Below are 27,872 nucleotides of genomic sequence, written 5' to 3'. Positions count from 1 at the left end.
TAAAGCCATCACAGTAGAATCCTTTCAATGGTATTAAAAGCATCACTCTGAGATGTTTTAAATTGCCAAGATAGCATTTTGGAAATCTTTTCCTATTTGTTTGCAACTGTATGGTACAATGACCTTAACTGTAACCCAGGATTCCTGCGATACAACCATGACTACACATCGAAAATATTTCATTATTTGTAAAGGCACTTAGGGATACATTGAAATTGTGATGGATACCACATTGCCTGAATGTTTAGCTTGTCGGGAGAATGTTATTAGCGGGACCAGAGGCAGATGTGAAAACTGCTCCGGCCTGCGATTGGCTCCCAACACCGATTTCATTCTGACTAGCCAATTACTGTCGGCCAACGTGAACTACTTGCTGAGACAGGCTCAGCGCTGCCAACGGGGGTGGGAGGAGGGCGAGTGCCAGGAGCAGTAAGGGTGTGGGCAGGGGGTTTTGAATGGATCTCCGTGAGGCTGGCAGTCGGTTTTCAAGAGCCTGAGGGAACTGCTTTGAAAATCGATTTCTTTTTGACACATGGCTTCAATTAAAGTGTTATTACTGTCTCCAGAATGTCATCTGTCTCCGGAGCACCAGGTGAGACGGAAATACTCGGAGCTAGTCGGCACTCCGCTTTCTCGATGAATGCCTGCCGGTTTTGCTGGAGGCAGTCAGTTCCTGACAGGACATTCTGCTGCAGTGGGACAGTGAGAGGAGGCCACCTCATGTGACGAAGAAGGCCAGAGCTGAGGGAGCAAGTCTGGTCCGTGGTCAGGGTGTCACTCACAGAACCTGTATCCAGTGTGGCTCTGACAGGGTGAGCACTGAATCCAGTTGGAACTTTGGGTAGCTGTCTATGTGAGTGACAGCACTTGTTGGTTCCCACAGGTGTGAAATGCACAGCGAAAAGTGGCACATAATCATGTGCCTTGGCGAATCATGGTTGGCATGTATGTCAGGATAATGTGTGTTAATGTGAAGGGCAACTGAACCTGTGGGCCTGATTCTCCGGCCTCTTTGCGCTCTTGCTCGAGTGGAACCAGGCTGGTGAACAAAGGGAATAGTCGAAAATGAGAATCGTGCCAGGCGCCAAACAGTTTGCGATGCCACAGGCCTGCTCCCGGAGGCGAAATCAGGATCTCGCCGTAGTGTGGCAAGAAACCAATTATCACCACTTAAGCCCTATTTCCATACAATTAACGGGAGCCACCCCATATCCAACGGCCTCCCATCATTCATCGGCCTCTCAAGCAAGTGGTCACGCTGGCGCCGTTTAGTACTCATTTTAAAAACGTGAAACTGACGGAAGGGCTTCTGTGGATAGACGAGGAGGTGAGTAGCCATCTTTGTTCACAGGCAAAGAGCCCAGAGGCTCTGGGCTTACCACCCCAGTGCTCGGGTGGGGGACTCTTGGCTTGGAGAGGGGGGGTGGGCCATGAAGGTGCGGGGGAGGCACTGGGAGGGAAACCGCGTGCGGCACCACCAGGCCAACCCTTGGATCGTGTGTACTCATTCCGGGTACAACCTTTGCCCCTTCCCCTCTGCCCCATTGACCACACATAACCCCCACCAACTGCCGAGGCCTCTTGCCCTGCGGCTGAAGGCTATTGCTAATAGGGAATTGGCAATCGTGGTTAAGTGAGCACATCACACAGCCCAGGTGGATTCCTGTGAGCCATGCAGCATGCGGGAGTCATTGCCCAGCATCCTAATCAGACTGCGATGCCTGGACACGGCAGGAGGCAACACCACACATGCAGCAGCCAACATCAAACACCCAGGGGATGGGACACAGCTCCGGGGACATGTCCATGGCCGGAGGGTGGGTGAGTGTCACAGGGAGGGGACCAGCGCCCGGTCCAGGCAATGTCATCCTACCATGGATGGACAACAAATGAAAAGTGCGAATGCTGCCCAGCCGATTGGCCGATTCACTGAGTGTAAAAGCACGGGCCACTCAAAATGGCTGTCAATTGTTCTTTAAATCGGCTTAATAGGCCCTTTAATTGTCGGCAAGCATGTGTCCAACTTGCACATGCGCCCTGTGGTAATGTGCATCAACGTAAATGCATGTAGGCTAGCTAGACACTAGAGGGAGTACAAGAGACATCACACACACTCAACCAATAGATCAAGTAGATAGGACACGACCAATAGACATTCACGATACACAAGGAGGTGACACGACCACAGGGCGACATTACACCAACCCATATATAAAGGACACCACACACATGATCTGCCTCTTTCCAGTGGAGACAGTCAGTGAGTACAGACACAGGGTTGATTCAATATTAGCAGTAGTGTCGAACCTGAGTAATAGAAGTGTAAATAGTTTAATAAACTTGTTGAAGTTATTTCCACGTCTGAACCTTCCTTTGTCAAGTGCACCACAAGGAAGCCGCTTATGTTACACCTACAACATAACAAATCATGGTACCAGGAGTGAACTGCTTCAATCCAGATAGCCATACCTCAGCGTACAGTGACAACTAGCAACGATACCCAGGCAAGATGTTCGGGATCCGGGTTCCGCAGCAGCTCCAGTGCCACGGTGATCTCTGCGAAAACTGGCGGGTATTCCGGCAAATGTTTGAAATCTTCGTGGTGGCAGCCGAACTAGAAGAAGTGGCCGATCCTGAAAAAACAGAGCTTCTCCTCACCATCGCCGGTGCCAGAGCAGAAGAAATCTTCAAGGGGCAAAATCTTCAAGTTCTCCAAGGGGCAAAACAGGAGCGACTTCCAGGCAGTCCTGGACAAATTCGGCAAATACTGTGAGGAAAACACATTCCAACCAGCAAGAAAACCTAAGAGAAGTGCCAGTACTCACCACGAGGCCGAGATCCCCGAGCAGAGAACTGTTTTGATCGGCGGCCATCTTTCTAAAGGTACTGCACTTGCGCAGTTGAGCAAAGCCGTGCATGCGTAAATGAGAACAAGGCCCAAAGTAAAGAAACAGCGATCTGCGCATGCGCATTCACTTCCTACGTGCTACGTCACGCACGTCATGACGTCAGAATCCCCGGACAACGCCCATTTAAAGGGGAAACGTCCCAAATCGAAGAAAAAATCTTTCAAAGCTGTAAAACAACCTTCCTTTACCTGGAATGACAGCACAATGCCTCACATTGAACCAGGAAATGAAATTAACCTCTGAAGAACCCTGCAACAAGCAGTTACCTACGCCCAAAACGATGATTCTGACCTTGAATACTTCGATGCCGACATTTACATTTTCTCTGGACTTCGCGAGCCCAATGCCAGTTCCGACGCAAACAGTGATGATACGGTCCTAGAAGACAACGACACAGACAAACCTTTCACCTTGGGAGGCTACCCCAGTACCAAATCCGAACCACAACTCAACCAATAGATCAAGTACATTGGCGACCCCCGTATTGAATCCGACGCAAACGTGGATTCGTTCTTCGGATTTGAGGATCTTCAGCCCAGCAGATATGACATCCCAACTCATGAGTGCAGGATGATTCTGCGGCCTGAAACCAAGAGACAGAGAGCGGCCTGCTGCCACACAGAGCGTGGTCCACGCACCGCTCAGGGTTCCCGACTCTACAAAAGAAGACACGCAAGATTCAATATTACACCCACCACGTGGATTGCAGCAACTGGTTAGTCAGTCTGGGTAGCTATAATAGGATTAGCAGTAGTGTCGAACCCGAGTAATAGAAGTGTAAATAGTTTAATAAACGTGTTAAAGTTATTTCCACGTCTGAACCTTCCTTTGTCAAGTGCACCACAAGGAAGACGCTTATGTTACACCTACAACATAACAAATCACGCCCCACTGACCAAATATCGTGAGGCAGCACGGTGACATCGGGATAACCTCCTGACATCATGGCAGCCATTTTGCATCCGTTGTGTCTACCATGCGCCTACTTGGCCAGTGCGAAATTCTGGCCTGTTTAAATGCAAGTTATTTTGTTATGTTCACTTTAAGAGCTCATGCACTATCATGAAACAGATTCTAATGAATCTTTTTTCCCTTTAAATAAAGGTTTGCCGAACAGGAAATGACATGAAAATAATCAGCCCCAAAGTGCTGACTTTCGAAGAGGAAATTCTCAAATTGGCAATGCCTGTTACTCACATGTATGTATTATGACTGCTTTTCATGAGTGCATTATCAGCACAATCACTTTCCAAGGGAACAGAGGGACCGAGACTGTGGGGCTGTGTACAGACACTGGAGGGGTGGGTGGTATTGTTATTGCTGGTGAGATACCAGTAAATGGGGACCTGATAGCTTGTGGGCCTTCCTTGTCTGCTAAAATATACCCCATGCATATATCTGTTTGGGCTATAATCTCATGTCAAGTACTCCCACTCCTTTTGAGCTTGTGCCTTATTAAGTACTGTCTGCAGAATTGTAATTAAGTACTTCAGCGGTCTTATCTGCATGCAAATATATAACACTCGAAAGGGAAGTTCAAATTTAATGGGAATGCAGGGATAAAATGTCATTTGTGAAATTGTGAAATTTGCAATTCAACATAATGCATTTTTCAACATTTTTCTATTATTTACTGGAGTGTTCTTGTGTTTTCCAAATGTGATTCTGGAAGAAATCAGTGGGCACTATGTGATGACTATGAAAGAGAATCTGACTGCAAGGAAGCTGTTTACAAAGATCCTGCACAACAGGGAAATCGAGCTGTGAGCAAAATGGTCCCCACAGTATAAACATTCATACCACTGAAGGAAACACAACTATGGGCTGGATTCTCTAATTTTGAGGCTGTGAGGAAGTGTCTAGTTTTATGATGCTGCGCCCGGTGGGGGGGCTAGCAGCGGCGCTGCGTAAAACCCCCGGCATTCCCGACATAAACGGACAGAGAATTGCCGGGTCCGTGACCGCGCATGTGCACAGCGACGACCTGCAGCGGTCGCGCCATACAACATGGCGCCGGCCACGCGCGATCCCGGACTGCCAGATAGTGCCCCCTGTACCCTCCATGCCACTCCCGGACCACACCCCACCAGTCCTGCCAGCCCCCGCCGAAGTCCTCCCCGGCCAGCAGAACGGCTCCCCCCCCCCCCGGACCCCCCCTCCACCCGACTGTGGCGGCTCTGGACACAGTCTGCAGCCGCAGCTTGAGGTTGGCGAAAAATCAGACCACACGTGTCCCACGCCATCAGGAAGTCAGCCCATCGGGGGCGGAGCATCGGGTGAGGGCCTTCAGGTGACATCCTGAGGCCGTCCCAACGGCGTGCCGCGAACTCACTGATGATGCCATTTTGCAGGGGCGGAGCTACCGGAAAAAAATGTCGCTCCCGATTTCGGTGTCAGAAGTGATTCTCCACCTGATCGGCGATGGAGAATCCCACCCTTTATCTCTCAGTGCCAGTCTTCCATGTACCTGTCCCTGTTTTAGGCTGTTACACCATTCTGTCGACTTCCAAAGTGAATGATGAACTACTGAACATTTAGCTTAAATAATTAATTATTGAGCTGTGTGATAAGATAACTAGGATAAATAATAATAATAATAATCTTTATTGTCACAAGTAGGCTGACATTAACATTGCAATGAAGTTACTGTGAAAAGCCCCTAGTCGCCACATTCCGGCGCCTGTTTGGGTACACAGAGGGAGAATGCAGAACGTCCAATTCACCTAACAACACATCTTTCGGGACTTGTGCGAGGAAACCGGAGCACCCAGAGGAAACCCACGCAGACATGGGGAAAACGTGCAGACTCTGCACAGACAGTGACCCAAGCCGGGAATCAAACCTGGAACCCTGGCACTGTGAAGCGACAGCGCTAACCTACTACTAACACCAATTAACTATTGTGGAACTACTGCAAAATATGTCTATCCTCAGCACGACCTACTCCCAACTCCCAGACCACAGGGTTACATGATGGGTTTACACCTGTAGTCGGAGGTCATGCAAAACGTCACACACAGTGCAATCTCAGTGACTGCAGCACCAAAACATTGCAATACAGATAGAAGCCACTTGGCCCTTGGTAACTGCACCAAGTGAAAACGAGTGGCCCAGTTGAATACACCTTCCTAGCCCTCAGTCAAAGGCCGATAGATTCCAACACATCCAAGTTTTTTTTCCCAGTGCGTTGAGGGTTTCTATCCCTACCACTCCTTCATACAGTAAATTGAAGATCCCCACCACCCTCTGGGTGAAAAGACCATCTGGCTTCACTTCCAATCTTCAGGCCAATATTTCAAAACTATCACTCCAGGGGATGGACCACTTTGCGAAGGGAAACAGACCCATTCTATCTGACCCGACATAATTTTATCCACCTCAATTAAACCACACCACCAGCCTCCTGTTCCGGAAAGAAATAAACATTTGATCCAATACTGCTGAATAAATATAAATCTGCATCCTCCAAACAACTTCACAAAGTTCCGTTGGAACATTGCGAGGGAGATCAGGAGTGGGGGATATAAAACAGCTATTCCACCAGGAGCGAAGGATAAAAAGCAGCTATTCCACTAGGAGCGGGAGATATGAAACAGCTTTCGACCAAGAGTGGTGATATAAAGCAGCTATTCCACCAGTCTCAGGTGATATAAGCAGCTATTCCACCAGTAGCGGGAATATAAAGCAGCTATTCAACCAGGAGCAGGATTCAAAATAGCTGTTCCACCAGGGATGGGTGATATAAAGCAGCTATTTCGCGAGATATAAAGCAGCTCCTCAAGATGCAGGAGAGAAAAGCAGCTATACCTCCAGGACTAGCGGGGTATAGAGCACCTTTCTACCAAGAGAGTAGCATATAAAGCAGCTATTCCACCAGTACGGGAGTATAAAGCAGCTATTCCACCAGAAGAAAGGGATATAAAGCAACTATTCTGCCAGGAGCCTGAATATAAAGTAACTATTCTAGCAGGGGATATCCAGCAATTATTCCACCAGGACCAGGGTTATAAAGCAGCTATTCCACCAGGAGTGGGGCTATAAAGCAGATATTCCACCAGGAATGGGGATACAAACCAGCTATTCCACCAGGAGAGGGGATATAAACCAGCTATTCCACCAGGAGTGGGGATATAAGCCAGCTATTCCACCAGGAGTGTGGGGATATAAATCAGCTACTCCACCAGGAGTGAGAGATATAAAGAAGCTATTCCGCCAGCTGTGGGGTATATAAAGCAGCTACTCTACCAGGAGCAGGGGATATGTAGCAACTATTCCACCAGGTACGGGATACAAGGCAGATATTCTACAAGCCACGGGGAATATAAAACAGCACCACTAGGTGCGGGTGTCATAAAGCAGCTATTCCAACAAGTGTGGGGATATAATGCAGCTATTCCGCCATGACCAGGGATATATTGCAGTTATTCCACCATGAGTGGGGTATATAAAGCAGCTATTCCACCAGGAGTGGCGATATATTGCAGCTATTCCGCTGGGAGCACAGGATAAAAAGCAGCTATTCCACCAGGAGCGAAGGATAAAAAGCAGCTATTCCACTAGGAGCGGGAGATATGAAACAGCTTTCGACCAAGAGTGGTGATATAAAGCAGCTATTCCACCAGGAACAGGGGATAGATAGCAACGGGATACCACTCACAGTAATGAGTGACAACGGTCCATGTTTCTACAGCCAAGAGGGGTCCGACTTTGCACGATCCTACCACTTCAGGCATATCACATCCAGTCCCCATTACCCGCAATCAAACGGGAAGGCCGAGAAGGGGGTCCATATTGTCAAGCGGCTGCTTTGCAAGGCTGCAGACTCAGCCTCTGATTTTAATCTGCTGCTGTTGGCATACAGGACAACCCCTCTGTCGACTGGTTTGTCTCCAGCGCAGCTGCTCATGAACCACAACCTGCGGACGAATGTTCCAGCCATCCATGTTCCAGACCTTGACCACCTCATGGTGCTGCAGAAAGTGCAGAGATCCAGGGACCAGCAGAAGATAATGTATGATGCTCATGCCACTGATTTGCCTGCGCTGGCTCCAGAAGATGTTGTTCACGTCCAGATGCCTGAGGGAGGCTGGTCAGCCCCAGCTGTTGTCGTCAGGCAGGCCGCGCCCAGGTCCTTCGTTGTCCAAATGGCTGATGGCTCCATTCTACGGCACAACAGGAGGGCGCTGCGCAATGTTGCCTGCCCACCACCTGACCCCACTTCTCCGCATGTCATCATGCCGCCTCAGGATATCTCGCACCACGTGGCCACCGATCTGGCAGCAATCCCACCTGTCCACGAGGCCACTGATCTGGCAGCAATCCCACCTGTCCAGGTACCGGCGTCCCCGCCTCCACCTCTGAGGCGATCGGCAAGAATTTGTCGCCCACCACAAAGATTGAATCTATAGACTTGAATCCTGTAAATTTTGTTCAGTTTGCTCTGTATCTGCACGATAGACACCTTCCCATGTACATATGTTCATTCATTCACCACTTGTACATAGTCATAAATGTAGATACAGCCACATTCCAAAATTTATTTCAAAAAGGGGAGATGTCATAATATCCACTCATGTATATAATGAGATGCAGACAGGCAGTGATTGACACACAGGATAACCAATGAACACACACGACACAGAACAACCAATCACCAGACAGGACACTACCACTATAAAACACACAAGGCATTAAGACTCTCCCTCTTCTCACAGGATACAGCTACAGAGATAGTTAGAGTGCACAAGGCCGTGAGCACCGTCTCCATGTGACAGAGAGCTAGTCTGGTCAAGCCAGTCAGAGGTTATCAGTTTAGATTAATAGAGTGTAAGCCCACAGCAGATTATGTACAACGACCAGCAGGTTCAATAAAACAGTGTTGGACCATCTCCTGTGTCGGAAGCCTGTTTCTAGTCTCACTGCATCCAGTTGCAGTCAATGTTAAACCAACTCAGATAACACATCACTCCACACGGACAGTGACCCAGAGCCGGGATCGAACCTGGGATCTCGGCGCCGTGAGACAGTAGTGCTAACCACTGTGCCACCTTACTGCCCAGGCAATATGGAGCTTAATGCAGGCATACCTCCTGGTGCAGGTATGCAAGCCCAGGCTCCAGGTAATGCAAGGGCGGTTCAAGTTAATTTGCAGCTGCTGCTTTTGGACATTGAACCCTCCCTCCATCCCCCCATCCCATCCCATCGCCTCCCTCCCTTACCTCATCTCCCCTTCCCCCCTCTGTTTGCCTCCCTCCCCTCACCTCTCTCACCTCCCACCCTCTCTGCTTGCCTCCCTCTCCTCACCTCCCTCCCCCCTCCCTTATTTCCATAAAAGATGACAGAACCATTATGTTCAAGTAAAAAACTATATTTTATTGCAAGGAATTTGAAAATGTTGAGGTAGTTATTACACAAAATGTCATACTACAGCTGCTAATGTTAAATGTTAAATCAAATGTTAACATGGTATCAAAATTTTCTATTTATAACATTAATTTTGTTAATAAATGTTTCCATTAAACTTTACAAACTTCTACAAATGTCTTTTGTAACAACAAAACACAACATTTAATTTGAGATAATTATAAATAAATAAGATAATTGAAGTAAGCAAGGCAGAACTATAATAATGGTAAGCACAAATCAATAATGATAAACACAAATCAAAAAAGGTCAGATGATACAGCTAAAAGCCCTGGGGTCTCTTTTTGAACCTTATAATCAGGACAGATTCATCTTGTATCAGCATTTTATGACCATTTCTGCAGGTCTGGAAGGAGACAGTGTTATTTACATTTTCTCCTGCTTCAAGAATTTGCATTGGTCATGGTCCCAGAAGCTCTGACTTCTCTTCTTCCCAACTAAATTTTTAGTTGCCATATTCTAAGTTAAATCATACAAACACTTTTAAGCATGCCACACATGACGTTAGATAGTGTAGATTTAAATAGTGGTTTTACAGATTTAAAACAAATTACAAAACCTATGTTTATTTATAAATATTAAATAATAATCACCGTCAATCATAATAAATAAAACTAATAATTACTTTAAAAGAGCCAATAACAATGGCAATGCCTGTTTGAAAGAAAGAACAAAAAAATGGTTTCATAAGTCTTCCATACCTTTAAAACAGCTGCGAAACCTGTTGCTTGTTGTCTTCAGACCAGCAGTTTAAATGCCTGACCTCAACGGCATTCCCTTAATTCCCCCATCACAAGGGTGTGTGGCTACATATAAACTGTGCCGAGCTGTGGCCTGCGCATATTGTCCCAATGCAGGCCCGAGGCTGTTGCTGCAATTGGAAAGTTCACAGTGGTCTTTGAGCGCTGGTAAATGGGCCCTTTTCTACCTCAGTAACAGAGGGCCATGGCTTCCCGCAGATGCATGAAAGCTATGGGCCAAGATATTATTCTAAGTGGCTAATATTTTTTAACAAGATCCACTCCTAAGCCTTGCCTTTCCCTTTAAGTACCCTTCCCCAACCACATCTCAAACACATGGCACCAAAATGAACAGCAGAGACTAGAATCATCTTTCTCCAACCAAGGAAGTTGTGTGGCACAATGGGTAACATTCCTGTCTCTGATCCAGTAGCTCTGTGTTTCAGTCCCACCCCAGGGCTTGATGGGCTATAGAAAGTGTATTTATAATGCAGCCAACAGGGCAGAAATAGAGTGAACTATATTAAAATTAGAGCAAATTGAGAAGTGCTGACCCATGATCCCAATGTAATATATAGTTGATGCCACAGGCATTTTGCAACTAAACATTTGGCAATTGTACCTATGCCAACAATGAAAGAACTATCTATGTGGTTTACTTCTCCTGCCTTTTCCCTATGGTCTTCCATATTTTTTCCCCGCATATTTATCCATTTCCCTTTTAAAATCTGTTATTGGTTCTGTCTGCACCACTGTTCTATCAGAGCCCATGAATTAATAACTGTCTGTGTCAGAACATTACCTTTCACGAGCAGAGTTGTTAGGCCAGCAACAATTCTGTTTCTAGCACAACCTGCACAAACAAGGATTTACCAAAGATTGTGATCAGAATCTCTGCAAATGTCCGTCCGACCGTCCCTTATCTTTCTCAGATGAACTTTAAGTCCCATCAAGCTTTCAGCCCTCATGCCTTATTTAAAGTACTTTTCAAGTCTCCCCTCTTCTCTACCTTCATTCACATTATTACATGCTTGATGCACGATCAATTACACAAAGACGAGAGTAGGATGTAATTGAGGCTTTATTACACAGAGATGTGTGGCCTCCTACAGCAGCTGACAAAGTGGCTGCTGCACTGGAAACACACATATTTATACTCCGCCTACTGGGCTGAGCTAGCAGGCAGGGATCTACCCCCGTGCCTGTAGTACAGGGGCCTTACCGTAAAGCACCGATATCAACATCCGATATATACAATATATACATCAGTGGTGACTACCCCAATGCTTTTGTGAAAAACAAGGCCAAGTATTCAAAGAACAAAGAACAAAGAAATGTACAGCACAGGAACAGGCCCTTCGGCCCTCCAAGCCCGTGCCGACCATGCTGCCTGACTAAACTACAATCTTCTACACTTCCTGGGTCCGTATCCCTCTATTCCCATCCTATTCATGTATTTGTCAAGATGCCCCTTAAATGTTACTATCGTCCCTGCTTCCACCACCTCCTCCGGTAGCGAGTTCCAGGCACCCACTACCCTCTGCGTAAAAAACCTGCCTCGTACATCTACTCTAAACCTTGCCCCTCTCACCTTAAACCTATGCCCCCTAGTAATTGACCCCTCTACCCCGGGGAAAAGCCTCTGACTATCCACTTTGTCTATGTCCCTCATAATTTTGTAGACCTCTATCAGGTCGCCCCTCAACCTCCTTCGTTCCAGTGAGAACAAACCGAGTTTATTCAACCGCTCCTCATAGCTAATGCCCTCCATACCAGGCAACATTCTGGTAAATCTCTTCTGCACCCTCTCTAAAGCCTCCACATCCTTCTGGTAGTGTGGCGACCAGAATTGAACACTATACTCCAAGTGTGACCTAACTAAGGTTCTATACAGCTGCAACATGACTTGCCAATTCTTATACTCAATGCCCCGGCCAATGAAGGCAAGCATGCCGTATGCCTTCTTGACTACCTTCTCCACCTGTGTTGCCCCTTTCAGTGACCTGTGGACCTGTACTCCTAGATCTCTTTGACATTCAATACTCTTGAGGGTTCTACCATTCACTGTATATTCCCTACCTGCATTAGACCTTCCAAAATGCATTACCTCACATTTGTCCGGATTAAACTCCATCTGCCATCTCTCCGCCCAAGTCTCCAAACAATCTAAATCCTGCTGTATCCTCTGACAGTCCTCATCGCTATCCGCAATTCCACCAACCTTTGTGTCGTCTGCAAACTTACTAATCAGACCAGTTACATTTTCCGCCAAATCATTTTATACTACAAACAGCAAAGGTCCCAGCACTGATCCCTGTGGAACACCACTGGTCACAGCCCTCCAATTAGAAAAGCATCCTTCCATTGCTACTCTCTGCCTTCTATGACCTAGCCAGTTCTGTATCCACCTTGCCAGCTCACCCCTGATCCCGTGTGACTTCACCTTTTGTACTAGTCTACCATGAGGGACCTTGTCAAAGGCCTTACTGAAGTCCATATAGACAACATCCACTGCCCTACCTGCATCAATCATCTTAGTGACCTCCTCGAAAAACTCTATCAAGTTAGTGAGACACGACCTCCCCTTCACAAAACCATGCTGCCTCTCACTAATACGTCCATTTGCTTCCAAATGCGAGTAGGTCCTGTCTCGAAGAATTCTCTCCAGTAATTTCCCTACCACTGAAGTAAGGCTCACCGGCCTGTAGTTCCCTGGGTTATCCTTGCTACCCTTCTTAAACAGAGGACCAACATTGGCTATTCTCCAGTCCTCCGAATCCAAAGATTTCTGTCAAGGCCTCAGCAATTTCCTCTCCAGCCTCCTTCAGTATTCTGGGGTAGATCCCATCAGGCCCTGGGGACTTATCTACCTTAATATTTTTTAAGACACCCAACACCTCGTCTTTTTGGATCTCAATGTGACCCAGGCTATCTACACACCCTTCTCCAGACTCAACATCTACCAATTTCTTCTCTTTGGTCAATACTGATGCAAAGTATTCATTTCGTACCTCGCCCATTTCCTCTGGCTCCACACATAGATTCCCTTGCCAATCCTTCAGTGGGCCAACCCTTTCCCTGGCTACCCTCTTGCTTTTTATGTACGTGTAAAAAGCCTTGGGATTTTCCTTAACCCTATTTGCCAATGACTTTTCGTGACCCCTTCTAGCCCTCCTGACTCCTTGCTTAAGTTCCTTCCTACTTTCCTTATATTCCACACAGGCTTCGTCTGTTCCCAGCCTTTTAGCCCTGACAAATGCCTCCTTTTTCTTTTTGACGAGGCCTACAATATCTCTCGTTATCCAAGGTTCCCGAAAATTGCCGTATTTATCCTTCTTCCTCACAGGAACATGCATTTGGTATTCATTTGGTATCCATGCCATTCTTTCACCCACCTTGAAATTTCCTATTTCATCTCATTGATCCTACCTTTTCTTTACCTCTCCTTTCAATATCTATAGTACGAAGTCTTACAACACCAGGTTAAAGTCCAACAGGTTTGTTTCGATTTCACTAGCTTTCGGAGCGCTGCTCCTTCCTCAGGTGAATTCAATATCTATGTATTAAAATACCTTTGCTCTCTACTTCATTAGTGCCTGCCAGTCTTCAGTCACATTCATTCTTAGACTTTGTAATCTTTGCTCCTTCCCCTCTATGCTTTTGATGTTCTACTTTATTTTATTTTCTATCGTTATGGTATGATACAAGAACAAGGAATTGGTTATGAGGAGAGTTTGAAAAATTGGGATTATATTGATTGGGACAGGCGTGAAACTAAAAGGTGATTTTGTGAGAGTTTACAAAAATCCATGACACGTTTGATTCCCTGAAAAGTGAAACAATGGCTGGAATTCTCTAGTCGTTCGATTCCCTTTTCCCGCTGGCAGCACACACCCGCCAATGACAGCATGGGGGGGGGGGGGGGTTCAATGGGAAACCCCATTGACAAGCGGCCGGAAGATAGAATCCTGCCGCCAGCGAAAGGGACGTGGCCGAGAAGCACATAGCTGGAGGTCCGGAGAATCCAGCTGAATATTTCATCTGGGATCAGCGATTTAACATTGGCTCCAAAAGAGTGAGAAGAAATAGGTTAGGAGAAATGTATAATGCCGAGAGCCTTCCAGGCATGGAATGCTCTCTCACAGGCAACCTTTCTTAAAGGCTGAACTGTTAAAGGAAGAATGGATAAATATTTGAAGCAGAGAAAGATATAGAAATTTGGGTGAGGGGAGAACAAGTGAGGTCAGATTTGGATTACTCTCGCAAGAACAGGCACAGTGGGCCAAATGCTTTCCTGGTCTGCTACATATTCTCATGCTTTTCTCGGCCGTGGTTTGTAGTGTGGTGTTTTTCTGTCAGCCCCGTTCATTCAAATTTCTCTCTCCATCCAGGAAACTTTTAGCTTTTGTGGAACTTGCCTGACTTTTTGTGGGATCAGCCCTCGTTTTTAGTCTGATCACCTGCTGTTTTGAAAGTTTGAAATTGATTTCCCGGTGTCTTTTTTGCCAATATTTCTCTAATTTATCAGCATTAATTCTACATATATTACACAGAAATGACCTATTTCAGTCAGATACTGTTGTCACTCTCCTTTTCAATTTTTATGTCAGTGCTCATTTTGTTATAATCACTGTTTGTCGTTATGTTCAATACTCTCATTAGCAATTAAAGTGGAGGAAAAGTAGGCGGCAAGGTGGCGCAGTGTTTAGCATTGCTGCCTCACGCCGCTGAGGAACCGGGTTCTATCCCGGCCACAGATAACTGTCCATGTGGAGTTTACACATTCTCCGCGTGTCTGTGTGGGTCTCACCCCCACAACCCAAAGATGTGCAGGGTAGGTGGATTGGCCACGCTAAGTTGTCACCTAATTGGAAAAAAAAATTGAATACTCTAAATTTATTTTGAAACAAAGTGGAGGAAAATAGGCAATGATTCCTGCTGCTGTGCATCAACCACCAAATTCAGAACTTCCTGAGCTGGAAATCGCATTCGGCGACGGGCGGAGAATCCCTGATGACGCCCAAATCGGGAGACGGCGCCGCTTTCGCGATGCTCTGCCACCTGAAAAGCGGTGTACACCATGGCCTCATCCACGGCTTCATTGCCTGAGGCCCGCCCCACGATTCTCTGTCTCCGACCGGCCGAGCTCCTGGCGGCATGGGACGTGTGGTCTCACCCGACATGAACTCAGCCTGGCGGCTGCCGACTCAGTCCAGTGCCGCCACAGTCAGGGGAGGGCCGATCCGCGGGCAGGGGGGGCTTCAATCGGGGCTGAGGGCACTGCGCGGGGGGGGGGGGCAGTCCGGGGATTGTAAGCAGCCGCCGTGCGTATGCGCAGCCATGGAACCGGCAATTTTGCAAGCCGTATCGGAAGCTAGAGCTGCCTTCCTGCTAGCCCACCCCACCCCCGTACAGGGAATCGGTGGTCATTCTGCGGCAGTTTTCCTGGTGTAAAACATCACTGTTTTCACGCCGGCGTGGGGATTAAGTCTCCCAAATGGACAGTCCAACCTCCTGTGTCAGAGGGAGCAGCAAAGAGAAATAGAAAACTTGATATAAATAGGGACTTGGGGCGAAATTCTCCATCCCGCCCCGCCACATTTCTGCCCCGACCCGCCGGCGGGATGCTCCATTACACCGGCCGGTCAATGGGGTTTCCCATTGTGGGGCAGCCCCACGCCGTCGGGAAACCCCCGGGTGCCGGCAAAACGGAGACTCCCGCCGGCGGAGAATGACGCACATGGTTTCAGATGCTGGGGGGGACACAAAGTAGCAGAAGACATTAGGACAGTGCAAATATATCTCTGGACTATGGACAATATGTGGAGACAAATTTGGAGCAAACTAGGGGAATTACTTGGAGAGAGAGTTGCAGAATGCATCGACAATGTTGTGGGGCAGCTAAGAGAAGTTACAAAAAAATGATTGGATGTATGTTCAAAAGTGGGGAGCTTGCAAGCAGAATTGATTCAGCAGTGGGCAACGTTAGATCACTCCTTATAAACTCTACCCACCAGTATCTGTCAGCTGGCAAAGGCTTCTCCTGCATGATTGCTTCCAAAATCAGACTCAGTTGCCTGCTGGCCATGCTCCTTCTCCTCCAAGGCATTAAGCAACTATCCTTTGTAGATAGCAGCATACAGAAATTCCCAACACTCTGAGAGATCCTGGATGAATTATGTTGCAGTACTCAGCAAGTTTATCAAGGCACCTGAAACCTGTCTATAGAAACCCTACAATCTGTTCAATGATAAATTGGGGACACAATGGCCGGCATTCCCTGAGCCCGCACCGGGTCGGAGAATCACCGGGGGCACGCGCGAATCCCGCCACGCCTCTCCAACGCTGGGCCGCAGATTTTCCGGTGACCGGAGAATCTGTGCCAATTGCGCCGGCGCAGTCGGGGGCCATTGAAAGCGGCCCCCGCGGCGATTCTGCGCGCTCGACTTTAGATGGGTCCATTTTTGTCCAATGTGTCCAACCTACCGGGGGAAGGCCCTAGCGGCCAGGTCTCTGGCACTGAGTCTGGCTCTGGGGCTCAGAAGGGAAGGGGGGAGAATAGAAAAGCAATAGTTGTAGGAGATTCAATGGTTAGGGGAATAGATAGGAGATTATGTGGTCGCGAGCGAGACTCCCGGAAGGTATGTTGCCTCCCGGGTGCCAGGGCCAGGGATGTCTCGGATCGTGTCTTCAGGATCCTTAAGGGGGAGGGGGAGCAGCCAGAAGTCGTGGTGCACATTGGTACCAACGACATAGGTAGGAAAAGGGGTGTGGAGGTAATAAACAAGTTTAGGGAGTTAGGCTGGAAGTTGAAAGCCAGGACAGACAGAGTTGTCATCTCTGGTTTGTTGCTGGTGCCACGTGATAGCGAGGCTAGGAATAGGGAGAGAGTGCAGTTGAACACGTGGCTGCAGGAATGGTGTAGGAGGGAGGGCTTCAGGTATTTGGATAATTGGAGCGCATTCTGGGGAAGGTGGGACCTGTACAAGCAGGACGGGTTGCATCTGAACCAGAGGGGCACCAATAGCCTGGGAGGGAGGTTTGCTAGTACTCTTCGGGAGGGTTTAAACTAATTTGGCAGGGGAATGGGAACCGGATTTGTAGTCCAGCAACTAAGGTAGCCGATATTCAGGACGCCAAAGCATGTAATGAGGCAGTGGGGAAGGGAACACTGACAAAGGAGAGTATTTGCAGGCACGGAGATGGGTTGAAGTGTGTATACTTCAACGCAAGAAGCATCAGGAATAAGGTGGGTGAACTTAAGGCATGGATCGGTACTTGGGACTACGATGTGGTGGCCATCACGGAAACTTGGATAGAAGAGGGGCAGAAATGGTTGTTGGAGGTCCCTGGTTATAGATGTTTCAATAAGATTAGGGAGGGTGGTAAAAGAGGTGGGGGGGTGGCATTATTAATTAGAGATAGTATAACAGCTGCAGAAAGGCAGTTCGAGGAGTATCACCCTATTGAGGTAGTATGGGTTGAAGTCAGAAATAGGAAAGGAGCAGTCACCTTGTTAGGAGTTTTCTATAGGCCCCCCAATAGTAGCAGAGATGTGGAGGAACAGATTGGGAAACAGATTTTGGAAAGGTGCAGAAGTCATAGGGTAGTAGTCATGGGCGACTTTAACTTCCCAAATATTGAGTGGAAACTCTTTAGATCAAATAGTTTGGATGGGGTGGTGTTTGTGCAGTGTGTCCAGGAAGCTTTTCTAACACAGTATGTAGATTGTCCGACCAGAGGAGGGGCAATATTGGATTTAGTACTGGGTAATGAACCAGGGCAAGTGATAGATTTGTTAGTGGGGGAGCATTTTGGAGATAGTGACCACAATTCTGTGACTTTCACTTTAGTAATGGAGAGGGATAGGTACGTGCAACAGGGTAAGGTTTACAATTGGGGGAAGGGTAAATACGATGTTGTCAGACAAGAATTGAAGTGCATAAGTTGGGAATATAGGCTGGCAGGGAAGGACACAAGTGAAATGTGGAACTTGTTCAAGGAACAGGTGCTACGTGTCCTTGATATGTATGTCCCTGTCAGGCAGGGAAGAGATGGTCGAGTGAGGGAACCATGGTTGACAAGAGAGGTTGAATGTCTTGTTAAGAGAAAAAAGGTGACTTATGTAAGGCTGAAGAAACAAGGTTCAGACAGGGCATTGGAGGGATACAAGATAGCCAGGAGGGAACTGAAGAAAGGGATTAGGAGAGCTAAGAGAGGGCATGAACAATCTTTGGCGGGTAGGATCAAGGAAAACCCCAAGGCCTTTTACACATATATGAGAAATATGAGAATGACTAGAGCGAGGGTAGGTCCGATCAAGGATAGTAGCGGGAGATTGTGTATTGAGTCTGAAGAGATAGGAGAGGTCTTGAATGAGTACTTTTCTTCTGTATTTACAAATGAGAGGGGCGATATTGTTGGAGAGGACAGTGTGAAACAGATTGGTAAGCTCGAGGAAATACTTGTTAGGAAGGAAGATGTGTTGGGCATTTTGAAAAACTTGAGGATAGACAAGTCCCCCGGGCCTGACAGGATATATCCAATGATTCTATGGGAAGCAAGAGATGAAATTGCAGAGCCGTTGGCAATGATCTTTTCGTCCTCACTGTCAACAGGGGTGGTACCAGGGGATTGGAGAGTGGCGAATGTCGTGCCCCTGTTCAAAAAAGGAACTAGGGATAACCCTGGGAATTACAGGCCAGTTAGTCTTACTTCGGTGGTAGGCAAAGTAATGGAAAGGGTACTGAAGGATAGGATCTCTGAGCATCTGGAAAGACACTGCTTGATTCGGGATAGTCAGCACGGATTTGTGAGGGGTAGGTCTTGCCTTACAAATCTTATTGAATTCTTTGAGGAGGTGACCAAGCATGTGGATGAAGGTAAAGCAGTGGATGTAGTGTACATGGATTTTAGTAAGGCATTTGATAAAGTTCCCCATGGTAGGCTTCTGCACAAAGTAAGGAGGCATGGGATAGTGGGAAATTTGGCCAGTTGGATAACAAACTGGCTAACCGATAGAAGTCAGAGAGTGGTGGTGGATGGCAAATATTCAGCCTGGATCCCCGTTACCAGTGGTGTACCGCAGGGATCAGTTCTGGGTCCTCTGCTGTTTGTGATTTTCATTAATGACTTGGATGAGGGAGTTGAAGGGTGGGTCAGTAAATTTGCAGACGATACGAAGATTGGTGGAGTTGTGGATAGTAAGGAGGGCTGTTGTCGGCTGCAAAGAGACATAGATAGGATGCAGAGCTGGGCTGAGAAGTGGCAGGTGGAGTTTAACCCTGAAAAGTGTGAGGTTGTCCATTTTGGAAGGACAAATATGAATGCGGAATACAGGGTTAACGGTAGAGTTCTTGGCATTGTGGAGGAGCAGAGAGACCTTGGGGTCTATGTTCATACATCTTTGAAAGTTGCCACTCAAGTGGATAGAGCTGTGAAGAAGGCCTATGGTGTGCTCGCGTTCATTAACAGAGGGATTGAATTTAAGAGCCGTGAGGTGATGATGCAGCTGTACAAAACTTTGGTAAGGCCACATTTGGAGTACTGTGTACAGTTCTGGTCGCCTCATTTTAGGAAGGATGTGGAAGCTCTGGAAAAGGTGCAAAGAAGATTTACCAGGATGTTGCCTGGAATGGAGAGTAGGTCTTACGAGGAAAGGTTGAGGGTGCTAGGCCTTTTCTCATTAGAGCGGCGAAGGATGAGGGGCGACTTGATAGAGGTTTATAAGATGATCAGGGGAATAGATAGAGTAGACAGTCAGAGACTTTTTCCCCAGGTGAAACACACCATTACAAGGGGACATAAATTTAAGGTGAAAGGTGGAAGATATAGGAGGGATATCAGAGGTAGGTTCTTTACCCAGAGAGTAGTGGGGGCATGGAATGCACTGCCTGTGGAAGTAGTTGAGTCGGAAACATTAGGGACCTTCAAGCAGCTGTTGGATAGGTACATGGATTACGGGAAAATGATATAGTGTAGATTTATTTGTTCTTAAGGGCAGCACGGTAGCATTGTGGATAGCACAATTGCTTCACAGATCCATGGTCCCAGGTTCGATTCCGGCTTGGGTCATTGTCTGTGCGGAGTCTGCACGTCCTCCCCGTGTCTGCGTGGGTTTCCTCCGGGTGCTCCGGTTTCCTCCCACAGTCCAAAGATGTGCGGGTTAGGTGAATTGGCCAATGATAAATTGCCCTTAATGTCCAAATTGCCCTTGGTGTTGGGTGGAGGTGTTGAGTTTGGGTAGGGTGCTCTTTCCAAGAGCTGGTGCAGACTCAAAGGGCCGAATGGCCTCCTTCTGCACTGTAAATTCAATGATAATCTATGATTAATCTAGGACAAAGGTTCGGCACAACATCGTGGGCCGAAGGGCCTGTTCTGTGCTGTATTTTCTATGTTCTATGTGTGCAGGAGGGTTTCCTGACACAGTATGTAGATAAGCCAACGAGAGGCGAGGCCATATTGGATTTGGTACTGGGTAATGAACCAGGACAGGTGTTAGATTTGGTGGTAGGTGAGCACTTTGGTGATAGTGACCACAATTCGATTACGTTTACTTTAGTGATGGAAAGGGATAGGTATATACCGCAGGGCAAGAGTTATATCTGGGGGAAAGGCAATTATGATGCGATGAGGCAAGACTTAGGATGCATCGGATGGAGAGGAAAACTGCAGGAGATGGACACAATGGAAATGTGGAGCTTGTTCAAGGAACAGCTACTGCGTGTCCTTGATAAGTATGTACCTGCCAGGCAGGGAGGAAGTGGTTGAGCGAGGGAACCGTGTTTTACTAAAGAGGTCGAAACACTTGTCAAGAGGAAGAAGGAGGCTTATGTAAAGATGAGACATGAAGGTTCAGTTAGGGCGCTCGAGAGTTACAAGTTAGCTAGGAAGGACCTAAAGAGAGAGCTAAGAAGAGCCAGGAGGGGACATGAGAAGTCTGTGGCAGGTAGGATCAAGGATAACCCTAAAGCTTTCTATAGATATGTCAGGAATAAAAGAATGACGAGGGTAAGAGTAGGGCCAGTCAAGGACAGTAGTGGGAAGTTGTGCGTGGAGTCCGAGGAGATAGGAGAGGTGCTAAATGAATATTTTTCATCAGTATTCACACAGGAAAAAGATAATGTTGTCGAGGAGAATACTGAGATTCAGGCTACTAGACTAGAAGGGTTTGAGATTCGTAAGGAGGAGGTGTTAGCAATTCTGGAAAGTGTGAAAATAGATAAGTCCCCTGGGCCGGATGGGATTTATCCTAGGATTCTCTTGGAAGCTAGGGAGAAGATTGCTGAGCCTTTGGCTTTGATCTTTAAGTCATCTTTGTCTACAGGAATAGTGCCAGAAGACTGAAGGATAGCAAATGTTGTCCCCTTGTTCAAGAAGGGGAGTAGAGACTACCCCGGTAACTATAGACCAGTGAGCCTTACTTCTGTTGTGGGCAAAATCTTGGAAAGGTTTATAAGAGATAGGATGTATAATCATCTGGAAAGGAATAATTTGATTAAAGATAGTCAGCACGGTTTTGTGAAGGGTAGGTCGTGCCTCACAAACCTTATTGAGTTCTTTGAGAAGGTGACCAAACAGGTGGATGAGGGTACAGCAGTTGATGTGGTGTATATGGATTTCAGTAAAGCGTTTGATAAGGTTCCCCACGGTAGGCTACTGCAGAAAATACGAAGGCATGGGATTCAGGGTGATTTAGCAGTTTGGATCAGAAATTGGCTAGCTGGAAGAAGACAAAGGGTGGTGGTTGATGGGAAATGTTCAGAATGGTGTCCAGTTACTAGTGGTGTACCACAAGGATCTGTTTTGGGGCCACTGCTGTTTGTCATTTTTATAAATGACCTGGAGGAGGGCGTAGAAGGATGGGTGAGTAAATTTGCTGATGACACTAAAGTCAGTGGAGTTGTGGACTGTGCGGAAGGATGTTACAAGTTACAGAGGGACATAGATAAGCTGCAGTGCTGGGCTGAGAGGTGGCAAATGGAGTTTAATGCAGAAAAGTGTGAGGTGATTTATTTTGGAAGGAATAACAGGAAGACAGAGTACTGGGCTAATGGTAAGATTCTTGGTAGTGTGGATGAGCAGAGAGATCTCGGTGTCCATGTACATAGATCCCTGAAAGTTACCACCCAGGTTGAGAGGGTTGTTCAGAAGGCATTCGGTGTGTTAGCTTTAATTGGTAGAGGGATTGAGTTTCGGAGCCATGAGGTCATGTTGCAGCTGTACAAAACTCTGGTGCGGCCGCATTTGGAGTATTGCGTGCAATTCTGGTCGCCGCATTATAGGAAGGAAACGGAAGCATTGGAAAGGGTGCAGAGGAGATTTACCAGAATGTTGCCTGGTATGGAGGGAAGATCTTATGAGGAAAGGCTGAGGGACTTGAGGCTGTTTTCGTTAGAGAGAAGAAGGTTAAGAGGCCCCTGGGGAAAAGCCTCTGACTATCCACTCTGTCTATGCCCCTCATAATTTTGTAGACCTCTATCAGGTCGCCCCTCAACCTCCGTCGTTCCAGTGAGAACAAACCGAGTTTATTCAACCGCTCCTTATAGCTAATGCCCTCCATACCAGGCAACATTCTGGTAAATCTCTTCTGCACCCTCTCTAAAGCATCTACATCCTTCTGGTAGTGTGGCGACCAGAATTGAACACTATACTCCAAGTGTGGCCTAACTAAGGTTCTATACAGCTGCAACATGACTTGCCAATTCTTATACTCAATGCCCCGGCCAATGAAGGCAAGCATGCCGTATGAATTCTTGACTACCTTCTCCACCTGTGTTGCCCCTTTCAGTGACCTGTGAACCTGTACACCTAGATCTCTCTGACTTTCAATACTCTTGAGGGTTCTACCATTCACTGTATATTCCCTACCTGCATTAGACCTTCCAAAATGCATTACCTCACATTTGTCCGGATTAAACTACATCCGCCATCTCAACGCCCAAGTCTCCAAACAATCTAAATCCTGCTGTATCCTCTGACAGTCCTCATCGCTATCCGCAATTCCGCTAACCTTTGTGTCGTCTGCAAACTTACTAATCAGACCAATTACATTTTCCTCCAAATCATTTATATATACTACAAACAGCAAAGATCCCAGCACTGATCCCTGCGGAACACCACTGGTCACAGCCCTCCAATTAGAAAAGCATCTTTCCATTGCTACTCTCTGCCTTCTGTGACCTAGCCAGTTCTGTATCCACTTTGCCAGCTCACCCCTGATCCCGTGTGACTTCATCTTTTGTACTAGTCTACCATGAGGGACCTTGTCAAAGGCCTTACTGAAGTCCATGTAGACAACATCCACTGCCCTACCTTCATCAATCATCTTTGTGACCTCCTCGAAAAACTCTATCAAGTTAGTGAGACACGACCTCCCCTTCACAAAACCATGCTGCCTCTCACTAATACATCCATTTGCTTCCAAATGCGAGTAGATCCTGTCTCAAAGAATTCTCTCCAGTAATTTCCCTACCACTGAAGTAAGGCTCACCGGCCTGTAGTTCCCTGGATTATCCTTGCTACCCTTCTTAAACAGAGGAACAACATTGGCTATTCTCCAGTCCTCCGGGACATCACCTGAAGACAGTGAGGATCCAAAGATTTCTGTCAAGGCCTCAGCAATTTCCTCTCCAGCCTCCTTCAGTATTCTGGGGTAGATCCCATCAGGCCCTGGGGACTTATCTACCTTAATATTTTTTAAGACGCCCAACACCTCGTCTTTTTGGATCTCAATGTGACCCAGGCTATCTACACACCCTTCTCCAGACTCAACATCTACCAATTCCTTCTCTTTGGTGAATACTGATGCAAAGTATTCATTTCGTACCTCGCCCATTTCCTCTGGCTCCACACCCTCCCGAAGAGCATTAGCAAATTTCCCCCCCAGGATATTGGTACCCCTCTGGTCCAGGTGTAGACCATCTCGTTTGTAGAGGTCCTACCGACCCCAGAATGAGCCCCAATTATCCAGAAATCTGAAACCCTCCCTCCTGCACCATCCCTGTAGCCTCGTGTTCAACTCCTCTCTCTCCCTATTCCTCATCTCGCTATCACGTGGCACGGGTAACAACCCAGAGATAATAACTGTTTGTCCTAGATCTAAGTTTCCACCCTAGCTCCCTGAATTCCTGCCTTACATCCCTATCCCTTTTCCTACCTATGTCGTAGGTACCTATGTGGACCACGACTTGGGGCTGCTCCCCCTCCTCCTTAAGGATCCTGAAAACACGATCCGAGACATCACGCACCCTGGCACCTGGGAGGCAACACACCAACCGCGAGTCTCTCTCGTTCCCACAGAATCTCCTACCTATCCCCCTAACTATGGAGTCTCCAATGACTAATGCTCTACTCCTCTCCCCCCTTCCCTTCTGAGGAACAGGGACAGACTCTGTGCCAAAGACCTGTACCCCATGGCTTACCCCTGGTAAGTCCCCCCCCCCAACAGTATCCAAAGCAGTATTCTTGTTACTAAGGGGAACAACCACAGAGGATCCCTGTACTGACTGCTTCCTCCCAGCCCCTCTCACCGTCACCTATCTATCTTTATTCTTCGGAGTAACTACATCCCTGAAGCTTCTATCTATGACCACCTCTGCCTCCCGAATGATCCGAAGTTCATCCAGCTCCAGTTCCCAGTTCTCCTGAGGAGCTGGAGATGGGTGCACTTCCCACAGATGAAATCAGCAGGGTCACTGACGGCGTCCCTCACCTCAAACATTCTGCAGGAGGAACATTGCACTACCTTCCCTGCCATCCCCTCTAGATAAAAAAAGAAAAAGAAAGAAAGAGCTGACCTGTTATTCACTCTCCTTCTTAGCAAGCTATCATTCAGCAACCTCTGCGCCCGCACGATAACACCTGAGGGAAAATAAAATAAAAACGACTTACCAGTCACCGGCCATTCCCTTATCTGCAGGCTGTGACATCACGGTTCAACTTCTTTCTATTTCTACCTGCCCTCGAGCCTTCCTCTTGATCTTTACAGCGGTTGGTGTTTTTTGGTTAGAGGAGGGGGCAGGGAGGGAAACACTGAAGAAGTGTTTCGGGTTTAAGTGTCACTTGACAACAGCTCCTCCACAAACCACCTTCAAGTTAGGGTGAGCACATGGACGTATGCAAATTTCCCCTGCAACAGCCAATCAGCAGCTCTGCTCTACTGCCCTCTGCGTGCAATTCTGGTCACCGCATTATAGGAAAGATGTGGAAGCATTGGAAAGGGTGCAGAGGAGATTTACCAGAATGTTGCCTGGTATGGAGGGAAGATCTTATGAGGGAAGGCTGAGGGACTTGAGGCTGTTTTCGTTAAAGAGAAGAAGTTAAGAGGTGACTTAATTGAGGCATACAAGATGATCAGAGGATTAGATAGGGTGGACAGTGAGAGCCTTTTTCCTCAGATGGTGATGTCTAGCACGAGGGGACATAGCTTCACATTGAGGGGAGATAGATACAGGACAGATGTCAGAGGTAGGTTCTTTACTCAGAGAGTAGTAAGGGTGTGGAATGCCCTGCCTGCAACAGTAGTGGACTCGCCAACACTAAGGGCATTCAAATGGTCATTGGATAGACATATGGACGATAAGGGAATAGTGTAGATGGGCTTTAGAGTGGTTTCACAGGTTGGTGCAACATCGAGGGCCGAAGGGCCTGTACTGCGTTGTAATGTTCTATGTTCTACGTTCTATGTTTGACTAATTGATTCGAGTTCTTTCAGGAAGTAACCAGCAAGGTGGATAAAGGCGAACCTGTAGATGTAGTGTACCTGGATTTCCCAAAGCATTGATAAGCTGCCACATCAAAGGTTACTACACAAAGTAAGTGCCCATGGTGTAGGATTGGGCAGCACTGTTGCACAGTGGTTAGCACTGCTGCCTCACAGCACCAGGGACTGAGGTTCAATTCCGGCCTTGGGTGACTGACTGTGTGTGTGGAGTTTGCATATACTACCCGTGACTGCATGCGTTTCCTCTGGGTGCTCCGGTTTCCTCCCACAGTCCAAAGACTTGCAGGTTAGGTGGATTGGCCGTGCTAAATTGCTCCTTAGTTTCCAGGGATGTGCAGGTTAGGTTACGGGGATAGAGCCCGATGGACGGGGGAGTAGACATGGGTAGAGTGCTCTTTCGAAGGGCCATTTTTGGATTGTCAAGTCATTCAGATTATTATTTGAATGGGCATAAATTTAGAAAGGTGGATACTGAGCGGGACCTTGGTGTTCTCATGCCTTGTGCATCAAGCAAATGGTATGTTGGCCATTCATAATGAGAGGATTTGTGTATAGGGTTAGGGATGTTTTACTGCAATTGTATAGGGTGTTAGTGAGGCCATCCCTGGAGTATTGTTGCAGTTTTGGTGTCCTTATCTGAGGAAGGATGTTCTTGCTATGGAAGGGAGTGGAGCAAAAGTTTACCAGGCTGATTCCTGGGATGGTGGGACTACTTATGAGGAGAGGCTAAGTCGGTCAGGATTAGATTCATTGAAGTTTAAAAGAGTGAAAGGGGATCTCACAAGAACTTATAAAATTCTAACATGATTAGACAGGGTAGATTCAGAAAGAATGTTCCAGATGGTGGGGGAGTCTAGAACTAGGGGTCGTAGTTTGAGGATAAGGGGCAAACCTTTTAGGACTGAGGTGAGGAGAAATTTCTTCACCCAAAGAGTGGTGCATCTGTGGAATTCACTACCACAGAAAGTAATTGAGGCCAAAATATTGTGTAATTTCAAGAAGGAATTAGATATAGCTCTTGGGGCTAAAGGGATATGGGGAGAAGGTGGGATCAGGGTATTGAACTTGACGATCAGCCATGATCAGAATGAATGGTGGAGCAGGATCGAAGGGCCGAATGGCGACTCCTCACAGAATAATACAGTGCAGAAGGGGCAGCACGGTAGCATAGTGGTTAGCACAATTGCTTCACAGCTCCAGGGTCCCAAGTTCGATTCCCGGCTGGGTCACTGTCTGTGCGGAGTCTGCACGTTCTCCCCGTGTGTGCGTGGGTTTCCTCCGGGTGCTCCGGTTTCCTCCCACAGTCCAAAGATGTGCAGGTTAGGTGGATTGGCCATGCTAAATTGCCCTTAGTGTCCAAAATTGCCCTTAGTGTTGTGTGGGGTTATTGAGTTATGGGGCTAGGGTGGTGTGGGCTTGAGTAGGGTGCTCTTTCCAAGAGCCGGTGCAGACTCGATAGGCTGAATGGCCTCCTTCTGCACTGTAAATTCTATGATTCTAAGAGGCACTTTGGCCCATCGAGTCTGAACCAACGCATGAAAGCTCCTGACCTGCCCACCTAATCCCATTTTCCAGCACTTGGCCCATAGCCTTGAACGTTATGACGTGCCAAGTGCTGATCCAGGTACTTTTTAACGGATGCAAGGCCACCCGCCTGTACCACCTTTGGAGGCAGTGCGTTCCAGAACATGCAGTGGCCGTTGAGGCAGCTGAGAAATTATCCAGTCAATTTGCACTTTGTGGGAAATTTAAAAGAAGTGCCCACTCACACAGAAATCATTGGCTTTGGCAAGAGGAAAGGTTCCACCACCCTCTAGGCAAAAAGGTTTTTCCTCAAATCCCCCCCTGAACTTCCTGCCCCTCACCTTGAACTTGTGTCCCGTCGTAACAGACCCTTCAACTAAGGGGAGCAGCTGTTCCCTATCCATCCTGTCCATCCCCCTCATAATCTTGTACACCTCAATCAGGTCGCCGCTCAGTCTCCTCTGCTCCAGGAAAAACAACCTAAGCCTATCTAACCTCTCTTCATAACTTAAATGTTCCATCCCAGGCAATATCCTGGTGAATCTTCTCTAC

General features: G+C 47.3%; 1 long non-coding RNA gene across 1 annotated transcript in view; it reads left to right on the top strand.

Annotated features, from left to right (window-relative positions):
- The first annotated feature begins 445 nt into the window (after positions 1-445).
- Positions 446-27,872, top strand: part of LOC140393032 (uncharacterized) — a 63,180-nt gene continuing 35,753 nt past the window's right edge. The window contains exons 1-2 of the long non-coding RNA XR_011935470.1: positions 446-592; positions 4,014-4,108. This is a non-coding gene — a long non-coding RNA (uncharacterized lncRNA). The remainder of the gene's footprint in view (positions 593-4,013; positions 4,109-27,872) is intronic.

This window comes from Scyliorhinus torazame, chromosome 2 (genome assembly GCF_047496885.1).
Source record: "Scyliorhinus torazame isolate Kashiwa2021f chromosome 2, sScyTor2.1, whole genome shotgun sequence".
NCBI lineage: Eukaryota > Metazoa > Chordata > Chondrichthyes > Carcharhiniformes > Scyliorhinidae > Scyliorhinus > Scyliorhinus torazame.
This window is presented reverse-complemented; position numbering and strand designations above follow the sequence as displayed.